The sequence below is a fragment of the Phyllostomus hastatus genome, unplaced genomic scaffold, assembly GCF_019186645.2.
Source record: "Phyllostomus hastatus isolate PE091 unplaced genomic scaffold, TTU_PhHast_1.1 phas_contig_90, whole genome shotgun sequence".
In the NCBI taxonomy this organism is placed as follows: Eukaryota; Metazoa; Chordata; class Mammalia; order Chiroptera; family Phyllostomidae; genus Phyllostomus; species Phyllostomus hastatus.
In genome coordinates this window covers 9,133,645-9,155,364 of record NW_025333984.1, presented here as the reverse complement: position 1 = coordinate 9,155,364, position 21,720 = coordinate 9,133,645, and the positions used below count along the sequence as shown (strand labels likewise).

At 36.0% G+C, this 21,720-nt stretch overlaps 1 protein-coding gene across 1 annotated transcript in view; it reads right to left on the bottom strand.

The window, feature by feature from the left end:
- Positions 1-21,720, bottom strand: part of TENM1 (teneurin transmembrane protein 1) — a 703,022-nt gene that overhangs the window by 316,852 nt on the left and 364,450 nt on the right. The gene's annotated exons all lie outside the window — the stretch shown is intronic.

The window sequence follows — 21,720 nt, the reverse complement described above, 5'->3', positions numbered from 1 at the left end:
GCTGATACTTTGAAACTCACTTGTTTGATTTAGTATCATGTCATCTTAGCCATATATACATATGTATTCTTCTGCATATTTTTAGATTTTGACATAAAAAACATTTTCCATTACCTGATTATTCGCCATTAGTATAAGAGAGCAGTGTTCATATGAGGTTGGGGAGTTAGGAGATAGACAAGTACCAGAGGAGGCAGAAAATGAATCAGTGGTGGAAAACTATGGCTGGGTATGTACTCATCCTTCCTGGCTGACTCATAAAATCTGATCAGATGAGGAATCCCAGAGAATGAAGTGGAGGAGATGATATGGCCCAGTTTGTTCTGAGTTCTCTGAGGTGGCATCATGGCACTGTTTTTCTGGAAGAGTCACCAATGTTTGGGCCTGATCCATGCTCAGGATCCTCAAGCCTTCTCCTCCTTTCATGCAGTGATTATTGTCATATGGTCACTATGTATTAGACACTGTCCTATGTGCTGAGGATACAAGAGTAACTATTTGATTACAAAAACCCTTGCCCTCCTAGGGCTTACAGTCCACCCAAATGGAGGCAGTTGTCATATGACAGTTAAGACCAGAGACCCTGGAGAAAAGGTGTCATACTTCTAATCCCAACTCTGCTACAGTGAGTAGCAGAGTGACCTTGGGCAAGTTAATCTCTGAAATTCAGCATTCTCACCATAAAATGCGCATAATATAGCACCTTCCCAGTCGGCTTCTTGTGAGGACCTTGTGAGTCAGGGCATGTAAGGGACCTAGAAAATTACCTGGCACATAATAAATGCTTAATAAATGTTAGCCATGAATATAAACCAGGTTATAACCTTTGTAAAACCATTTTGAAAGTGGAGAAAGGCACAAACTCATTTGCCCGTTGCATTCTCTGTTTTCCTGCCCTAGAATATGTTTGTGCAGTTTTGTTTGTCTGGAAATAGGAATGTGGAGGGACTGAAGTCTCTGAGATAACTGCAGCTGTCATCTTCACACAGCTGTGTAGCAGAAGAAAACAGAAAACAACAAAGCTCACCTAATTTCCTAATTCCAAGTCCTTGACTTAATTTAGATCAGATATTCATTTCTCTCCTCACCCCCACCAACATCCCTAAGGCCACTCATTTTTTAATTAAAAATTTTTCAATTACAGTTTACATTTAATATAATTTTATATCAGTTTCAGGTGTACAGCATAGTGGTTAGACAATCATATACTGTACAAAGCATTCCCCTGATATTTCCAGTACCCACCTGGTACCACATATAGTTATTACAATATTATTGACTATATTCCCTGTACTGTAGTTTACATCCCCATGACTAGTTTACTATTTTATAACTACCAATTTATACTTCTTAAACCCTTTACCTCGTTAACCCAGTGCCCCAAACTCCCTCTCTTCTCAAAGCTGCTCATTTTCTTTTCTCCATCATCATCATCACTAGGATTTGGAAGTTTTAGATTTTTGGGTTGTCTTGGTAAAAGTTGTCCAGAGGTTAGATCATCCCTAAGATCTGTGAAGTTGTTTTCATTTTTCAGTAGAGTGTATTTCTAGAAAGTTTTGCAGAAAGTGGTTAAAGCCTCATTTTAGGAAACATTACTGAGAATTCTCACATAGCCATATAGTTTGAAGTGGTTCCCTCAATTTTTTTCTGCTGAGTTACACATCACAAGTATGTATTCCTGACTGATGGATTCAATGCTAGCAAATTCATCTGTGCAGATAAGGAAAGCTGTCTGTAACATAATATTGATAACGTCATGGTGTGTTAGAGCTCAAAAAGACCACAGACTAGAACATACCTTGGAAAAGAGGGAGGGAGTAACTTTACAGCGCAGAAACTTGGCAAATACTACCTCAGCCGAGTGACCAAGGTCAACATCATCAGTGATAGTGTATGCATGATGGGATGTATCCTTGTTATGATGGGATGATAATGACACCTATGTCATCTCCCTCCCCCAAATCCATAACCCCATTCTACACATGAGAATAACATTGGCAAAGCTCAAGTTGAGGGACATCCTGCAAAAAAAAAACTGACCTGTGCTACTCAAAACTGTCAAGGTCTTCTAGGAAACTATCACAGACTGGAGGAGGCTAGAAAAACATGACACTTAATGGGATATGCTATCCTGGATGGGATCCTGGAACAGAGAAAGGACACAGAAAAATTGGTGAAATCTGAATCAAGTGTAAAGTTTAGTTAATAGTAATTATCAAGGTATGTTTCTCAGTTGTGACAAATGTACCATGATGATAGAGTGTTAATAATAGGAGAAAACAAATGAGGATTACAGGGAATTCTCTGCACTCTTTGCAGGTTTTCTTAAGTCTAAAAGTGTTCTAAAATTAAGCATTTATTTTGGAAAATGAGAAGACCACAGACCAACCATTTGGCTCAATCTCCTCATTTTGCAGCAGAGGAAATTAAAAGCTAGAGAGAGGAAGTGCTCTGCCCTAGGAAACACAGAGACTAGTTTCTCTCTAATTCATGACCAAGAGAGGATGTGGTCTATTTCTTCTATTCATTGACATTTAGTACTGAGGTAATGTGACTGGGATATTGTGCTAATGAGGGCAATATTATAGGTTAAATTTTAATGCCAACCAGTTGCTTTTGCACAGAGGAAAACTGCTCCTTCCCCAAAGACTGATTGTTTGAAGTAATTTCGTCCATCCATCTCAGGTAAGTGTATAGGAGAAGACCGAAAGCTCTATAAATACCTTCCATCAACTCAGATACATTAGAATAATCTTTTTATATGGACCTGTTGACTATTTTATTGGATTACTGGGTCACATGTAACTAAAGTCATAATATATACTATATATTTTCTTTCTTTTTTAAAGCATATTTTATTGATTATGCTATTACAGTTGTACCAATTACTCTCCCCTTTATTCCCCTCTGCCCTGCACCTCCTCCTTCCAGCATCCCCCCTCTTAGTTCATGTCTATGGGTTGTACGTATAAATTCTTTGTCTTCTCCATTTCCTACACTATTCTTAACCTCTCCCTGTCCATTTTGTATCTGCCATTTATGCTTCTTATTTCCTGTGCCTTTTCCTCCCATTTTCTCCCTCCCACTCCCTGCTGATAACCCTCCATGTGATCTCCATTTCTGTGATTCTGTTCCTGTTCTAGTTGTTTGCTTAGTTTTTGTTTTTCTTTTTTTAGGTTCGGTTGTTGATAGTTGTGATTTTGTTGTCCTTTTACTGTTCATAGTTTTTGATCCTTTTCTATTTCTTAGATAAGTCCCTTTAACATTTCATATAATAAGGGCTTGGTGATGACTGCTTTAACTTGACCTTATCTGGGAAGCACTTTCTCTGCCCTTCCATTCTAAATGATAGCTTTGCTGGATAGAGCAATCTTGGATGTAGGTCCTTGCCTTTCATGACTTGGAATATTTCTTTCCAGCTCCTTCTTGCCTATTAGGTTTCTTTGGAGGAATCAGATGATAATGCTCTTATGGGCACTCCTTTGTAGGTAACTTTCTCCTTTCCTGTTGCTGCTTTTAAGATTCTCCCCTACTTTTTTAATCTTGGGTAATGTAATTATGATGTGTCTTGGTGTGTGCTTCCTTGGGTCCAACTTCTTTTGGATTCTGAGTTTCCTGGACTTCTTGGAAGTCTATTTCCTTTGCCAGATAGGGGGTGTTCTCCTTCATTATTTGTTCAAATAAGTTTTCAGTTTCTTGCTCTTCCTCTTCTCCTTCTGGCACCCCTATGATTCTGTTGGAACCTTTAAAGTTGTCCTAGAGGTTCCTAAGCCTCTCATTTTTTTTGAATTCTTTTTTCTTCTTTCTGTTCTGATTGGATGTTTATTTCTTCCTTTCATTTCAAATCATTGATTTGAGTCCTGGTTTCCTTCCATTCACTGTTGGTTCCCTGTATATTTTCCTTTATTTCACTTTGTATAGCCTTCATTTCTTCCTTTATCTTCCAGCTGAGCTCAATCACGTCTGTGAGCATCCTGATCAAAAGTGTTTTGAACTCTGCATCTGATATGCTGGCTATCTCCTCATCGCTTAGTTCTTTTTCTGGAGTTTTGATCTGTTCTTTCATTTTGGCCATATTTCTGTGTCTTGGCACACCTGTTATGTTCTAAGGGGAAGAATCTTAGGTGTTCACCAGGGTGGGGCAACCCTCTTAGCTGTGTTGTAGTTCTATACCTTGGGGAGGGGTCCAAGAGGGAATAATGCTCCTTGCTTTCAGTCACTTCCTCCACTACCCACAAACAAATTGGGCCCTTTCAGGTGCTGATTCTCCCGTGGGTGGGCTTGTGTACATTCTAGGACCCTGTGTGTGTCTCTAGTGGACTCTCCTGTGAGACTGGGAGTTTCTCCTGCCACCACAACCCACACAGATTTTTACAGCAAGAGGTTTTTGAGTCTTTACTTTCCTGTACTGAAACCCTGTGTTTCGCAGTCTGTCTTGTTCCCCAGTTGTTCCTCCCAGTTTATTACCCTGTGAATGTGGGACTGCCAATCCGCCAGCTACCACCTCACCTGTCCTAGTCCTCCAGCTGCTGCCTTGCCGCACATCCTATCTTCCCCCCATCTCCAATCCTTCTACAAGTCTGGGTGAATATTTCTTTAACTCCTTGGTTGTTGGAGTTCCATGTAGTTTGATTTTCTGGCACTTCTGGTTGTTTTATTGTTTTTAAATTGGTTGTTATCCTTTGTTGTGTTGTACGAGGAAGTGAAGCATTTCTACCTATGCCTCCATCTTGGCCAGAACTCTACACTATATATTTTCTACTGATTTTAAAATCTCTTCTTTTTTTAAATCTCAATCTTAGCATTTCTGTTAAAATCGATCACTTCGAGAAACGCTTTGTTTGCTATTTTTGAAATAGATTCAAGTTCTGCTTTAGATAAGAGATAGGCTGTTGGAAGTTTATCCAACTTTATATAATTACTGAAAATGGGTCTAAAATTTTCTTAATATCAGAAAACATGGAAGAAAGACTATGGCAACCTCTCAATTTTTATTTTTTCTCTGTGATTTAAAATGATAATATTAATTCTTTTTATTCAGTGTTAAAATATGTCATTTGTGTTAAAATCTTTAACATATGAAAATCCTTGTACATCAATAAATATCAGCTGAACCCTCTAGTAGAAACACAAGCAAAAGACATCAACAGGCAATTCATAAAAGAAGAAATGCAAGTTAACAGTGGTGTTTTAAAATGTTTAACCGGAATGGTCACTTAAAAATGCAAGCTAAAACCCTGAAATATCAGGTACAATCAAAATGACTTTTTTCTTTTCTTTTTTATAAATGATGACATTAAAAGTTTTCAAGGGTTCAGAGAAATGAGCACTCTAACATACTGCTGGTAGGAGTATAAATTGTTGCAAAACATTTCAACAGTTTGGCAATACATATCCAAAGTGTTGGAAATGTTCTTAAATTTACATGCAGCAATTCCATGTTTAGAAATTTATACTAAGAGAGAGATCTGCATATAGATTTTAAATCAATGATGTCCAACATGATATTGTATATAATAGCAAGATATTGTACAAAAATTCAAAACCCAGCAGGTAGGGATTAAGTCAATGCTTATATCTATATGATAGAGGCTGAAGTTGCCATTAAAAATAATGTCGAAACGAAAAAATGAAACCCCAAAAATGGAAATAATGTAGAAACATATTAACTAATAAAGATGCTCACAAAGCATGTTATAAAACTGTATTTATTACAGGAGCTCATTTTTAGAGGCTGTCTAGTGCAGTAAGTGAAGGCACAGGCTCCTTTTGAAAAGTAAGATAGACCTGAAGAGTGAAGGCTCATCTATTAACTATCCCTGCAGTTTGGGGCAACCTGCTTAACCTCTCTGAGTGTCAGTTCTCTCAACTGTACATTAGAAATAATAACACCTACTTTGAAAGATACTATGACTATTCATAAAGGGACCTACATAAGTTAAAGTACAATTCATGTCTATTTTTAGACATTAAGTGCCCACGTAATACTAAAAATTGTAATACTAAAATTACAATAGACTCACAGAATCATTCTTGTCATTATTCAATGTATAATCCATTACCATCATTTTTATTTTTTGATGCTCAAATGTGGCCAGTGTGAGCCTTTTAAGTTGGTTTCTGTGTCATTTTGACATGTGTGAACACTTCCTTGCTTTCTAACAAAAGATGGTCCAAACTTACCTTGTACTTATTTTCTGTGCCATGGACCTAAAAAAAGCCAATTCTCCAAAGAGCTTTCAATAGGAAAAGCATTTATAAACCAAAGTTTGGGTAGAAAATATGCTCATTACTATTGAGGCATCATTATTTTTAAGTGTTCTAAGGGGATAGAGCAAGGATATACATACACACAACAAAACTTTGAGATTGTATTATGTGCTTTAACATGTATGTATACTTCCTTTAGTTTATTAGATTTTAAAATACATTTTATTTATTTATTTTTAGAGAGAGGGGAAGGGAGGGAGAAAGAGAGGGAGAGAAACATTAATGTGTGGTTGCCTCTCACATGGCCCCCACTGGGGACATAGCCCGAAATCCAGGCATGTGCCCTGACTGGGAATTGAACCGACGACCCTTTGGTTTGCAGCCTGTGCTCAATCCACTGAGCTACACCAGCCAGGGCTAGTTTATTGTTTTTAAGTCTTATTTTCATTGTTATGGATTTTCTTATTATAGAAGGTTTAATTGTATTTCATAAATTTGGACATGTGGTATGTTCATTATCATTAAATCTTAGAAATTTTATATTTTAGGTTTTATTTCCCCTTTCATTCAAGGCTTAAGATTTTTGAAATTTCCAGGTAGAAGAGATTTTCTGTTTTCAAATTTTTCTTACAATTTCTAAATTCATATCACTGTGATCTGAAATGATGTTTGTATTATTTCTACTTTATGAAACTCACTGAGATTCCTGTTGTAATCAAATATATGGTCACATTTTGTGACTGTTCTGTAAGCACTTGAGAAGAAGGTGTATTCTCTATTATCAGGATGTTAAGTTCAAGAAATAGACATAAAATCTACAGGCATAATTCCATAATATTGTAGGTTTTGGTCGCAGACCATACAATAAAGCCAATATCTCAATAAAGCAATTGACATACTTTCTTTTGGTTTCCCTGTGCACATAAAATTTATGTTTACATTACATACACTTAATACACTAAGTGTGCAGTAGCATTATATCTAAAGAACAATATATATACCACATTTAAAAAAATACTTTATTGCTAAAAAGTGTTAACCATCATTTGAGCCTTCCATCATTTGAGTTATAATCTTTGCTGGTGGGAGCTCTTGCCTTCAATTTGTAAAAAAAAAAATGCAGTATCTCAGAAGCATACTGAAGCAAAGTGCAATAAAACAAGGTATGCCTGTATCTTATTGATTCTGTTTTTTAGGACTTCTATATACTTACTAGGTTTATGTCCATGTGACCTTTTTTGAACTGAGAGTGGTGGGTTAACATTTCCTGTTACTAGACGCTTTTGCTTATTTCTCCTCGTATCTCTTGTAGTTCCTGTTTTATAAAGAATGACATTAGTTGGGATTTTTGTGCACAGATAGTCATTGCTTTTGATAGAGTATCTTCTTTGTTGTGTTTAATAGTTTTTGGCCTGAGTTCTACTTTGCCTGATACAAAGATGGCAGTGTTGCTTTCGTATTGCTCCCATTTACCTGGTAAACAGTTTGCTTATTCTTTAATGTTTACCCATTTCCACCTCCTTTTATTTCAAGTGTGTCTCGTACAGACAACCCAGAATTTGTCTTGCTTCTTAGTTGTTTTTTAAATTTCTTTTGTTATTTAAGAAGGTTTGTATTTTTATTCTCCTGATTACCTTTATAATATTACCTTTTGTAATACCCTTAGTCCCCCTTCTCCTTGCTTGACCTACTATTTGGTTTTTCACCTTCAAATTATATTCTCTGACTCTCTATGTGACAATCAGTGACTTTATTTTATTGTACTTTTCCCTTTTCTCTTCTCCCAGTTTTAGCTGCATTATCACTAATCAAAATACATATAATTTACATACTGTTTTTCCATCCTTGTATCTAACTTGTTTTAATATTAAATCTACCATTAAGTACCTGTAATGTTTACCAGTAGTCCTTTGCCAAAGTTGCCCTTATCATCCTTAGTTGGATGAAGCTTGTTATCTAAACTGTAAGTCTACAAATTACAACCCCTGACCAAATCTGGTTCACTGCCTGTTTTTGTATGACCTACAAGCTAAGAATCACTTTTACATTTTTAAATGGTTGAACAAAAAAATAAAAAGAATAACAGTATTTCAGGACATTTGAAATTTTATGAAATTCAAATTTCAGCATCCATAAATAAAAATGTATTGGAATATAGTAACATTCGTTCATTTGCATACTGCGTCTGACAGAGTTTGGTTATAAGTTGAATAGCTTAACAGAGGCTGTATAGCCTGCAAAGCATGAAATATTTACTACCTGGTCCTTTACAGAAAAAGTTTGCTGACTACAATTCTAGGAGAACTTGTGAGTACAATATTCCCTGAGTTATTACATGTTTAAAACTGTTTTTCTATACCCTTCATAATGGAAAGACAACTTATTTGAATAAATTCCTTGGCTCACACTTCCTTTCTTGAATTATTTGAAAATGTTGCTTTACTTTTAGCTTGTTTCCGTCCATTGTCATGATGTATGATGCCACCCAACCTGAGTTTCTCTTCTTTATAAATGACTTCTCCCACTATAAGGCCCAAGGGATTATTATTTTTCTTTATCGTTAAAGTCTAATATTTTTCCTAGAATATAACTTGGAGTTGACTGTCTTGAATTAGTTTTTCAAAGTACTTCTGGATTTTCCCTTTAGTACTTGCAGTCAGGTCTTTCATTTCTACAAAATCATCTTTGATCAGTTTCAAATATTAGTGCTATTTCATTGTTTAGTTTTCTTTATGAGGAACTACAATTATATATAGTCTGGATTTGTTTGCCTATCTTCTATATAGATCATTTTCTCTAATTGCTTTTACTTCTGTATTTCATTGTCTTTGCTATTGTAGTGCCTTCAATCCTTGCATCTCATTATATTTTAAAAATAATTGCTCATTATTATTCTATTAGAGTTGTCCCAATTTTTCCCCATTTGCCTTCCTCTGCCCATACCAAACCCTGCTCCCACAGTTAATTCCCACAGGCATGGAAACAGAACTGGCTGAAAGTGACCAGAGGAGAGGGCGGAAGGGGATGGTGGTGGGAAGAAGGGGAAGGAACTAGATAAAGACCATACATGAATGACCCATGGGCATATCATGTTTTCAACCATTGTTCTTGGTCACCATTCAGTACAGTCTTCATTTTCAAGATGGTTCTTTTTCTTAAATGTATATCCTGGGTTCAGTCAACCCTTGATTTTGCATCTTCCTCTTGCACATTTCTACTGAGTTTTAAAATTCATCATTTGAATCTCTTTTTCATATCTTGAAATGTTTGTTTAACAATAATTAAGATTGAGAGGTTTATTGCAATTTTCTTCTGCTTCGAGGGTGGTTATTTGGGGAGGTTTTTCATCAGCTGAAATGACTAGATTTTTATTTTCTGTTTTCTTCCTATGGAACTTTGTGTTAACACTTTTTATATGCATTCTGAAATATTTTATTTTCCTGGATCGGCAAGGAGAGTTGTATGCAGACATGAATTAGGAATTTGGGGTGGCTTACCAGGTTACTACATTTCACAGTTCCCATTAGAGTGCAATTTTTAAAATCAATGATAATTTTGGATAGGGGTTTTGGTATATCCTTTAGTTTTGTGATTCACATTTATTTCTACAGGATCCAGAAATACTACCCTTTGCTTTGTTCTTTCCCTTCAACATCAAGAGTCTGAGGGATGCTCCCTACAAGTCAATGCCCTCACACCTTGAAAAGTTTTGCCTTTCTAAGACTACCAACTCCAGTTTTGTGTGCTTTAATATTCTTTTCAAATTCCTTTAGCCAGTATTCTCAAGTGCCACATCTGAAATCTGTTTTTAGTATCTGTCTACCAATGGTGGGACTTCTTTTTAATGGGAATTTTATTTGATCACTTCTGGCATCACTAGAACCCAACTCCTGTATACACATATTTTTTATTTAGTCTTTTTTGACTATTGGCTCTGGCATGGGCTATAGAGCTAGTTCTGATTCTTTTGGTGTTCATTTCTCTACTTATGTATAATTTGAAGTGTGTAGAATTCTGTCCCCTAGTTATTCTATTGAAGTGGGTTATATGTGGTTTCATTTGCTCTCCTTGTTGATTTAAATTTCTTTTGGGAGGATGGTATGGAGAGATGTGGATTGAAGGGGCCAAAGTTATTCTATGGGAACTCAGAACATCTATTTTTACATTTATACAATATACATGCAGGCACATACACCTGAACATTTTGTAGTTGGTACTTAGAGGATATTCCTTTGAAGTTAGTCTCTAATGATAGGGATGTGTTATAATTTTACCTGCCCAGTGTTCTTGAAGAATGTATGTTTACATTCCAAGCATGTATGAGATGGTTGGTCAAGGTTAGAACTACCATTTGTAACTGTGAACAGGGCCAGATTTACTAAAAAGGTGATTATGTTGTGGTCTTCAGGTATCTTTGTCTGTCCTTTACATAATTCTTCCTCCTAAACTTCTTTTTATTTTAGCAATAATTACTTTAACTTTTTATTGTTGCTCAAGTACAGTTGTCTCCATTCCCGCCCCACCCCAGCCATCCCCACCACCCACCCCTGATCCCACCCCCTTGGTTTTCTAATAATAGGAAATTTCTAATGAATTCATCATTTCTTTGGATTAAAATAGTGGTTGGTGATGGTAAACATATTCTGACTTCTGAGTAAACTCTAACTGAAGAATCTAGACTGAAACAGGAAAGAATGTTTTGCTGCATTTGATTACTTACATTTTCCATGGGACTGGGACAGGGAAGTGGTAACATTAATGTTTGATATTTTCCATTCTTGGCTTAGGACTCTGTCTTCAGTTATAATACAAGTAATCTTTCTTTGTCACAGCCATTTCTACTGTGGTGAGAATTATCTTATTACAGGGGTTGCAATCTTCAGTGTATACCCAGAAGGAAGGCAGATAATGTAAAAGAGTGAAGATGATGGGATGGGTACACTGATGGACTGAAGTGTTCATGGCCTTTTTGAGAGAAGCCTCTATCTATCTCCAGTCACTGGTTGTCATATTATTTTTGCCACATGAAAGACTACAGCAGTGCCTGGCACATGGGCACTCAATATATGTGTGGACAAAGGGGTGAATGCAGGTGTGGGTATGCCAGATCTTTATATGTTTCAAGAGAGACTAGAAGTTTTATGTCAACTAGAGATTGTACAGAAAATCTCTAGACAAGCTTGTAAATTAGTTCACAACATTTAACAAGTTCTATGTGTGCCAAGCAAAATCTGTCCTAGTTCATCAGATCCACTTCTGAGTTTTACGTTTCTTTAGGGAGTAGGAGGCAGAACTAGGTTCCTGATCTTGGGGATAGAGCAAATTGGGAGATTGAGACTGTGAGCTTTGGTTATGAAAAAGAACAGAAGTAAAAGTATAAAGGAGTGACTGAGCCCATGACTTTGGCCTCATTAGCAGGAATGCTTCTGTGATAGTGAGCTACTATATATTTTTGTTTCTTTCCTAGTTATACAAATCACACACACACACACACAAAACACATATACTATTATTCTTTTTTATCAAAACAGGACTATATTCATCAGCTTGTGATATATGCTAGGTAATTAATTTTGTTTGTTTTGGACCGAAAGACATACCTACTATGGGCCTCTATAAACTCATTTTTTAAAAGTATATTTATACATTTAATCTTGATTGCCCAATGAATCTTTTATTTTTTAAACTTAGTTTCCCTGCCTCTGGTGATGGGTTCTTATCTCTGCATTTTATATATCCCTGATTCAAACGATTAAATTCGTGGCTACCAGCAAAGAGAGCTATGCTGGCTAATTCACAGGAAGAATTTGGTAGGGGAAACCAAAGTAAAATCAACAACAACAACAACAAAAAATGCATGCAGCAGACAGGAACAGAAACCAAAGATACTAATAGTTTGTTTGGGTTTTGTTCTATCTTGGAACAGGCTGTGTTTTAGGCATGACAAAGAAATGATCTATTTGTACCATCTGGCTTTCAAATACTCCCACAGCCTTCTATGTTGGTAAATCTTAACTAGTGCTATCTCTGCAAGATCCTACATGATAATTCTTGAGCATTTGCTATGATAGCCTGGAGCAGTGCTGAGCATGTGCAGAGTTTACAACATTTTCCCACTGGCATAAACTCTTCACCTCCCTCCCAAGCCAAACAGTTAGACTAGATTTAAAAAGTCATCTGACCATGCAATTACTTATGGACTTATGAGACTACCTTTACTAACAATGTAAAAAATATAACACTTCTTGACTCTCAGCTAGGCAGTGGGGAAACTACTGAAGTTTTGATAGCTTCAGAGGATTTGGATTCATCTGGATTCTATGAGTGGAGATAGCATATGATCTTTAACTAAAACAGTCCATTTAAAAAATTTCCACTCTCTTTAGTAGCACAGCATACTAGATCCTAATTTCTGGACAGCTCTCATTCTCTCTCATGCATTGTGCAACTAGTATTAGCTCGGTTCCTTGTTATGAGTAAAATTCAAAATCTGATATCTAATTACTCTATGTAATATTATTTTAATTTTAGCTCCACAATTTTGTTAGTTAATTCTGCAAAGTATATGGAGATTTAGTGTACAGAAAATATACCATGTAGTGTTTGCCATATTTAATATCTATGTTTAATCAAAATTAAAGTTTAAGATCAAGGGGAATCTAGGTTCTTCCTTCAGTGAACAAAGGTCAACATTGAATTAAGAACCTGGTCTACACCTCAAGCTGCAGGGCTATTTGATTTGGTGAAAACTATGAATATCAAAAAACAAAATTTGCCTCTTCAGTACCAGGTGGTGAAACAGCACAGATTGCTTACTGCCATAATCACATTTGTATTCATTTTTGGCCATAGCCACAACTAGTGTATCTGAGAGCTCAGCAACCTCCTGTGATATTCTACGTACATATGCTAGCCTTCAGTTTCTTGATCAGGACACAAAACTCACTTAATAAAGAAATGAAGTGGAATGAAGAGTTCTCTATAAATCATCGTGTCTTTTCTTCCAGTTAAGGATTTCCTGTTTTACATTCAACCTGACAATCAGACATTTGGGGCTCTCATGGTTAGTAATCACTCTAGAAGTTCACTATACTAAGTTATGTAAGGTCTGCGTTAACTAGATTGGCAATGCTATGATGAGGTAGTTTTTGTTTTTTTTTATATCCTCACCCAAGGACATCTTTTCATTGCTTTTAGAGAGAGGAAAGAGAAGAAAGGAGAGACAGAAACATAGCTGCAAGAGGGAAGGATCAATTGGTTGCCTCCTGTACATCCCCAGACTGGGGATCGAGGCCACAACCTAGGTATGGCCTTTAATGAGGAATCAAACCTGCAAATTTTTGGTCACAGGACAATGTGCCAACCAACAAAGTCACACCAGCCAGGGCTATGATGAGGATTTTTTAAAAGATTTTATTTATGTATTTTCAGAGAGAGGGGAAGGGAGGAAGAAAGAGAGGGAGAGAAACATCAATGTGTGGTTGCCTCTTGTGTGCCCCCTACTGGGACCTGGCCTGCCACCCAGATATGTGCCCTGACTAGGAATCAAACCAGCGATTCTTTGGTTTGCAGGCTGGCACTCAATCCACTGAACTACCCCAGGCAGGGCACTATGATGAAGTTTTGATCAGCAGAAAATTATAGTGGGTAATCTTGGATTCTCTCAATTTGTTCATTATTACTACACAGAGATGAATAAGAACCCCAAGGAAGGAGATCCTGAAAAAACATACTGTGATCTGGGATTCCACATGGGTCCTTCTCATGGTGAAGGATCTAATATAATATAGTGCTTTCATTGAAATACTATCTATACTTTGGTGGAATTGTGAATCTACACAGGGATGACCTCCTTGGGGGATATACCTGGCCAAGAATCTAGTCTTCCCTGAGCAAATGATTCATCTGCAAAGAACTCCTTTATGTTCCTTAATTAGGTCTAAAATATATAGGGGAACCACATTTTTGTGCTCTGAGTTAAATCTAAAGTTCTGATATACTACCCGCTGACCATCTAATCCCAGCCATTCTGTTCGCTTACAGTAATAACTACCCTACAACATCATTAGCATCTCTGGACACTTGGAACCATCTCTTGTTTCTACTGCCATCAGCTTCCTCCCCCTACTTTCTTTCCCTACTATGTTTGATTATGTGGCTCATCACTTCAAAAACATTATCATCAGCAACTATAATTTCCTTATCCTTTTTGTCTTTTTGCTGCACTTTCCCTGAAAGCTCCACTTTGGTGCAAACAAAAAATAGTCCTTATTTCACTTAATTGCTCTGCTTGAAACACACTATGTATTAGGTCTCCCTACCTCAGTCCTTTACAAATATCTCAGTCTCAGAGCCTCTTTATGCTCTTAAAAATTACTGAGGGTATCACAGAGATTTTAGTGATGTAGATTATACCTATCAATATTTACTGTATTAGAAATTTGTATAACTTTACTAGTATTTACTTATTAATGCATTCACTAAGAACAAACCATTATATTTTAAAATAAATAACATATTTTAGGATAAATAACTATATTTTACAAAGTCAAAAAATTAGTGAGAAGAGGTGCATTGTTGTATGTCTCTGAAGATCTCTTTAATGTTTGTCTGGCTTAATGGGAGACTAGCAGATTCTTGTATGTACTTTCACATGCAATCTTTCATGATGTCACATGATGTATGCCCTCTGGAAAACAAGACTGTACACTCATGAAAGAATTATAGTGAAAAAGATAAATAATGTCTCTGTGGTATTATGAAAACAGTTTTACTTTGTAGACCCTCCAACAAGTCTTGGGGTCCCTAGTGGTCCCTAGACCACACACTGAGGAACGTTGTTCTTCTATTGCTGCCATCTAATGGTTTTCTTCCAACCTTTCTAGCTGCTCCTTCTCAGTCTATTTACCAGTTTTGGTTCTCAACCTCCTTGAGTATTAATATTCCCAGAGTTCCAGGCTTCATAGTCTTTTTGCCTTTTACTCCCACAATTTTGGTGTCCACAAAGGTAGATGCCACTAAAGTTTCAGTGCCAGATATTTAATAAGGTACTAGGTACCTTGACCTGTGTATCTATTTTCATTCCTAAACCCCTTCCTTCCATAGTCTATCTTGGCTGATAACATCACCATCTACCAGTCCATAAGCCAACAAGAGCTGTTCTCTCTACTGCCGTGTCTAATCAGTGATTGAGTCAAGTGTGTTTTATCTTCTAAATTCTTCTTTTTCTTCCCAATGATATAGCACTTAATTAATTTATTTTTAAAAATTTGCATTATAGTTGACATTTAACATTATTTTATATTAGTTTCAGGTATACATACAGTATAGTGTTTAGACAACTACATAATTTATGAAGTGATCCCCTGATAAATCTAGTACCCATCTGATACCATACAAATTACAGTTAGTGCAATATTACTGGTTATATTCCCTATGCTGAACTTTACACCCTATGACTATTTTTTTAACTTCTTACTCCCTTCACCTTTTTCATCCAGTCCCCCAAACCTCCTCCATCCCATCTACGCTTTCTCCATTCCCGGAAGTTTATGCTCTCACTATCACTCACCTGGGTCACTATTATGGTCTCTCAATTTGTCTTCAGGACTTCAATTTTATAAACCCCATCATCCTGACTGCCAACTCCAGCTTACCTGATGCCATTAGGGTGATTTTTCCAAATGTAAATCTGAGCAAATAATTCTTTTGCCCTAATGAAAGACCATAAAAAACAACCCCTCACCATTCGCTCTTGGAATAAATGATAAACTCCCTACCATAGCTTAAAGGCCTTTCATGATCTGTTCCTGCTTACTGTCTTCATTTCCTGCCATCCTTCCATATACTCCATTTTTACTTTCTCAGGTTTTCCAATATATTTGTTTTAAACAAAACATACTGTGCCTTTCCCCTCTCTATAAAGGGAATATTGCTAAGGCCCAAATGAATGTCTCCACCCTGTAAAATGTCACGCCTTAGTCGACCATGATGTCATAGTGGCCTTTCCCATTCTGGCTGTTCTGTATGAAAATTCAGTCACATTTCTGAAGTTTAAAGTGGCTTAACTTGCTCTCTGTTTCAAAGCCAATGCTCCAATTTAGTTTATTCATGTTCACTTCAGAGTAAGTTTAACTTAAAGGTTTATGCAATGTGGGTCTAAAAATATTCATATAATATACACATATTATATACACATATGCATAATCTGAATGGGGGAAAACTAAGTTAAACAGGAATGAAATTTCCTTTATGCAACAAAATTCAAATTATTTAATTTGAAATGAGAGATTTCTCATGGGGAAACTTTTTTTCTGAATTTGCAAGATTGATTCTTGCTGTTCTCAAATTTCTTAAGTACGTAAAGCTCCAAAATTACTAACACACTGTCCAGTCCTCTTTTACTGTGTCTTGCAGTTGATTGTTATCTATTAGACAAAGCCTTATTTTAACTTCTCTGGTAAAAAAAAAAGTGCTAAATGGGAAGTACTTAGTAGGGTGACTATCTATCCATGAGACAACAAAATAATCTTAGTGCGTAGTATCCATTCCTCATTCACAAAAGAAATTCTCTCTTATTCTGCGTCTTAAATCCACACAGATGCTAAAGTCCCAAGGAAAAAATAAGTGCAGGATTTGCTTTTCATTAAAATGCCTTAATTTTTACCAATAGGTGCTAATTATAGCTCTGCAAATTGGTTGCACATGACACAGGTTCTTCCTGTCATTTCAGTATGTTTAATTTGGATTCAGTTTATGCTTTTATAGATGACAGGTAAAAGTGTCACTTAACATAGCAGGGATAAAACTCATGAAACACATCACACCAAAAGGTGATGTCAGATGAAAATATAAATCTGTTTTAAAGAAGAGTTCTGACAAATGCATGGGTGGCAGATTTATAATTAGACTGAAATTATACCACCATTTTCCAGATCTCTGCTTAGAGAGATAGCTAGAAAGTTGGTAAATTCATGGGTAGGAGGCAAAGTCAATGCAGATGCAGAAATTGTCATCATTATCATGAATGGGTCCATAAGAGTAAACTAGAAGTAGTAATAAGTATTAAACATGACACGAAAAGGATTGATAATGGTCTATAGGATAAAGTAAAATGCTTTTTAGCAAATTATGCTAAGTCATTTCTTGAATGTTATAAGCTATAATGCATTTTAATGAAAATGCGTTTCAACCTAGATAAGGCCTCTAGATAGAAACACAAAATCATTTGAAGGGTCAAAACACCAAGGAAATGGGAAATTAGTAAAATAAAGGCAAAGTTACAAATATTTTAGGCTAGGCAGAAGGAAACAACAAACCCACTAGAGGATTCCTATGAAATAGACATTCCGGCTCTGGAAGAACTATCTCAGATGACTTTGGGAAGGAGAGAAACAAAAGTAGTGCACGTTAGGATAAATTATATGCTCATTATGCTTGTCTTGGCTCAAACTAATAATCCTAATAATAATCCTGTTCCACTAATAATAATCATTAATCTTTATTTAGATTGCTAAGCAATGTCCTGAATGTTTTACATGCTCCATTTCATTTAATTAAAAAGAAAAGCCACAATAAAGGTATTATTAGCATTCCCATTTTATAGGTGAGTAAACTGAGGCATCCATGAAGTTGCTAGTAAGTGAGAGAGATAGTTTTTGGTAAGTATTATTTATCTACATTTAGTAAACTTTGTGTGAAAGGGCATTGCTTATTTAGAGTCATGGGGGAAACTCCACATCTATTCTCTCCTTTAAAAAAATCTAAAATCTTGAATTTTTAAAATCATAGTTTGCCATATTCTATTTTATTTCTCCCCTGCCTTGTGAGGCATTTGTCCTTTCTTTGTGAGGAAGGCAAAATGAACACACTTCACTCCTCTCTTTCCATCATTTTCAGCACTTTCTTACTCCACTGTAATAACAGCCCCAGAAAGTAGGGCAACTTGGACTAGTAGAAAGGAGGCAGAGGAAAGCACTAGAATAACTATTACTCAACTTTGGTGTAGACACAGTGAGGTGAAGTAGGGCCTTTGTCCCCTTGAACAGTTTCGTCCCTAAACTTTCGATCAAAGAATTGGCCTCAATATTCTCTCTTCGAATTCTGTATTAATATCCATTCTGGTCAACTTTCTACATGGGGGCTATATCGCATGCCATGGCAAGGAGATTTACAGACTAATTTCATCTGTAGAATTTTGACACTGCCTACATCCCCTAAAGGTGGTATGGATTGCTATTAATTTCATGGCAAATGAAAAGGAACATTGATGTGATTAACTGATGACACTGAGTTCGAGAGCCAGAAATTCCTACTCCCCAAGTCATTCATTTGAACAGCCCACTTGATCCCCAGCACAATGTATTCCTGTGAGTTTCTATTGCCTCTTACACAAACTGCTGACTGTAGAGAAACTTGATCAAAACATCAAAGATTACCAGAGAAGCCGTGTTTGTGCCCTTCACAGCCATTGATGAAGTACCTTAACCTCGCCTTCTCTTGATGCCTTACATATGGTCATCTGTCTTCCTGACTACTATTTCATATGGCTTATTTGTAAATTCAAGCAAATGTGCTTCCAACTGGCACTGATACATCACTGATGCCAAAATATCACAGAGGATGAAGCATAAGGACATATTTTTTGATTCAGATGGAAAATATTACAGATTTATGGGGAAGTGATAACAATAGCCATTCTATGGTATCTCCATATAATCAGTATCTTTCCATGCCTCCCTTCACCAAATTTTATGACCTCAAAACTTATTCAAAGGAATATTTTCTTGCTGACCCAAAAGGTATAGTGGGGTAGGTGTGGGGATGGGGCTGGTTGCTTAAACAATGCAGCTCTGACTTTCCATGTGCTGGATTTCCACTGCTTTCCAATGACCACTTACAGAGCCATAATGCACAGCATGTCTATTGATGTCCCATTGATATCGATGCGATTTTCCCTAGTGGAATGAGGGCAGCACAGCATACAGCCATTAGTATCTAAAGGTTATGTATAATGGATAATAGAGAAAAATGAAATAGCAGAAAGGAATCTGCACAGGAAACAGAAGCAGTAAATAGTTCCAGTGAAAGATTTTACTTGGGTTATACAGCAACTGCAAAGGAGGATTGAAAAAAAATAAAAACAATAACTCTTACAGATTCAGCAAGAGTTGAGAATTAAATTGTTTCATATTTTGAAATACAATACTTTTCAAAATTTCAAGCACAGAAAGCCATTTAAAAGTCATCTTATCTTGTATGTTACAATTCTTATGTGATATCTTTCACCTAAATGACTATTTATGAATTTCTTACTTTACCTTTCTGAGGTGGTCAGCAATAAGACACAGATTGGGTAAATGAAGGAAGAGATTTTAACTGATTTTTCCAAAGTCCCATAATGTCCATTTCATGACAAAACTCACAGCAAAATTACAGTGTTTGCCATTAACATCTCCTCATGTTGAACCCATCTGACCTACTCTGCTAGCATTTAGCCTTATATTTCTGTGTCTAAAGTATCTTATAGTAAATGATTTCAACAAATCTCTCTCACCAATCAACAAATCTTACTTGTACTCCCCATTGCAATGGATGACCTGGGAAATATAACACAATTTGTAATGTATTAAGAAAAAAAATGGTGGATTTATTTAGTAGACTGAGAAGTAAATGAGCTGCAGAGTTCACTGCAGTCCTAGAGGGGCCACAAGGCTTAGTGTTCAGGAGCATGTGACTAGAGTCAGCCGGCTCTGGCTTGAAGCTCAGAATCCCCACTTTTTAGTGCCGTGATCTCTGACCTTCAATGTGACATCTATGTGATCTTGTACCTTTATTCTGTGGTTGAGTTTCCTCACATACAAAATATATTTAATACTGATACCTACCCTTAAGGATTGTTGTGAGAATTAAATGAGATAATACAAGTAAAGTGCTTAGCATAATTCAGTTTTTTCAACAAATTTTTACTAATAGGATTATTATGTATCAAGCAGTGTTCTTGGTGCTAGGGTACAGCCATGAACAAAACAGTTAATTCTGACAACCAGTGAATTTTAGTAGTGAACAATAATTATAAAAATGATAATGGTAAAAACAATAATTACATTTAACATTTATAGCACAAATATTATATTCTTGGCACTATGGCAAGCGCTTTAGTTTTTATCAATTCATTTAATTGCCATAACAACCCTATACTTAAACCTCTTTTAGGCCCATTTTATAGTTGAGGAAGTTGAGGCCTTAAAAGATTAAATAATGTGCTCAAGGTAACCTGCCAAATAAGTGGCAGAGGTCAGAAAAATCCATGATTGTAAGTAACTATGACACTATATAGCCCTGCTGTTATGATAAATTTATCTGCCATTGTTTACCCTATAAAAAGGCAGGGTAATGAAATGAATCCATATATAACCAAGTTAAACAGGTTTCACAGTATATAATACAATTTTTGATGCAAGAGTGGCCATTATAATAAAGTTAAATTGAAACATAGGTTTGAGCACAGTATAAAGCTATTGCTAAAGAGCTTGCTATTACCTGGATTTGTTTATACCTGGGGTTATGTCTTGGATCTCAAACATTTTCTTTCTATATAGTAAAAGTTAATAGAAGATAACATATAAGATAATTGTTTGTCTCAAAATTGAACAAGAACATTTTTATAGGCCTCTAATCTAAACTTTTCAAATATCTGCTTGTATTAAATGGTTCCATATTAAAATCATGTTTGTACTACAGTACTTTCTCATTGCCCACCTCCACTCATTCACCATTATTTCTAATTACAGTTATTACAAAACAAATAAATAAACATGTTGGGTTATCCTGAAATGTGAGATAAAAGACACATTTTGTATATTATATGGTGATATTATCCACATTTAATAGATGCATTGTTCAAAGAAATTCAGACTGTATGATAAAAACATAAAAGACCTAATCATGAACAGCAATATAGGCCACAATGCTCTCCTGTTGACATTATCAGTGGCTTCTCTACAGCCTGTATCTGTTTATTTACTCACCATACCTGGTCCTATGACTCCTTTAACAACTGACTATGTGAACTTGTTTATTGTTCACATTTTGAATAAATCAGAATCAACCAAACTTAGTTTATTATATGTAGTTATAAGAAAATCTAAATCCCTTTTGATTGGCCTCTCAGAATCATACTCATTATATTTTTGTGGGTAATTCTGCTTCAATTAGGAAATTGGGTTAAACTTGAAGAGAAGTTATTAGTGACATACCTGGATAGAATTATTTTTTCCTATCATGATATTCTATTCATTCTAGGAATAGCACTTCCACCAAATACATGTTTCTTAAGTTAATTTACATTTTAGACTGCAGAACCACTGGAGCAAGGAAATTAATGTTCAGTCAAAATAAAATGCCATCCAGAAAAATCAATACCATTTGCTATCAAGTGAGGGTGCCTTTAATCAGGGTGACTGAAGAGCAACAATATTTTTCTTAAAAGTAAAAAGAGTGCCTCATGAC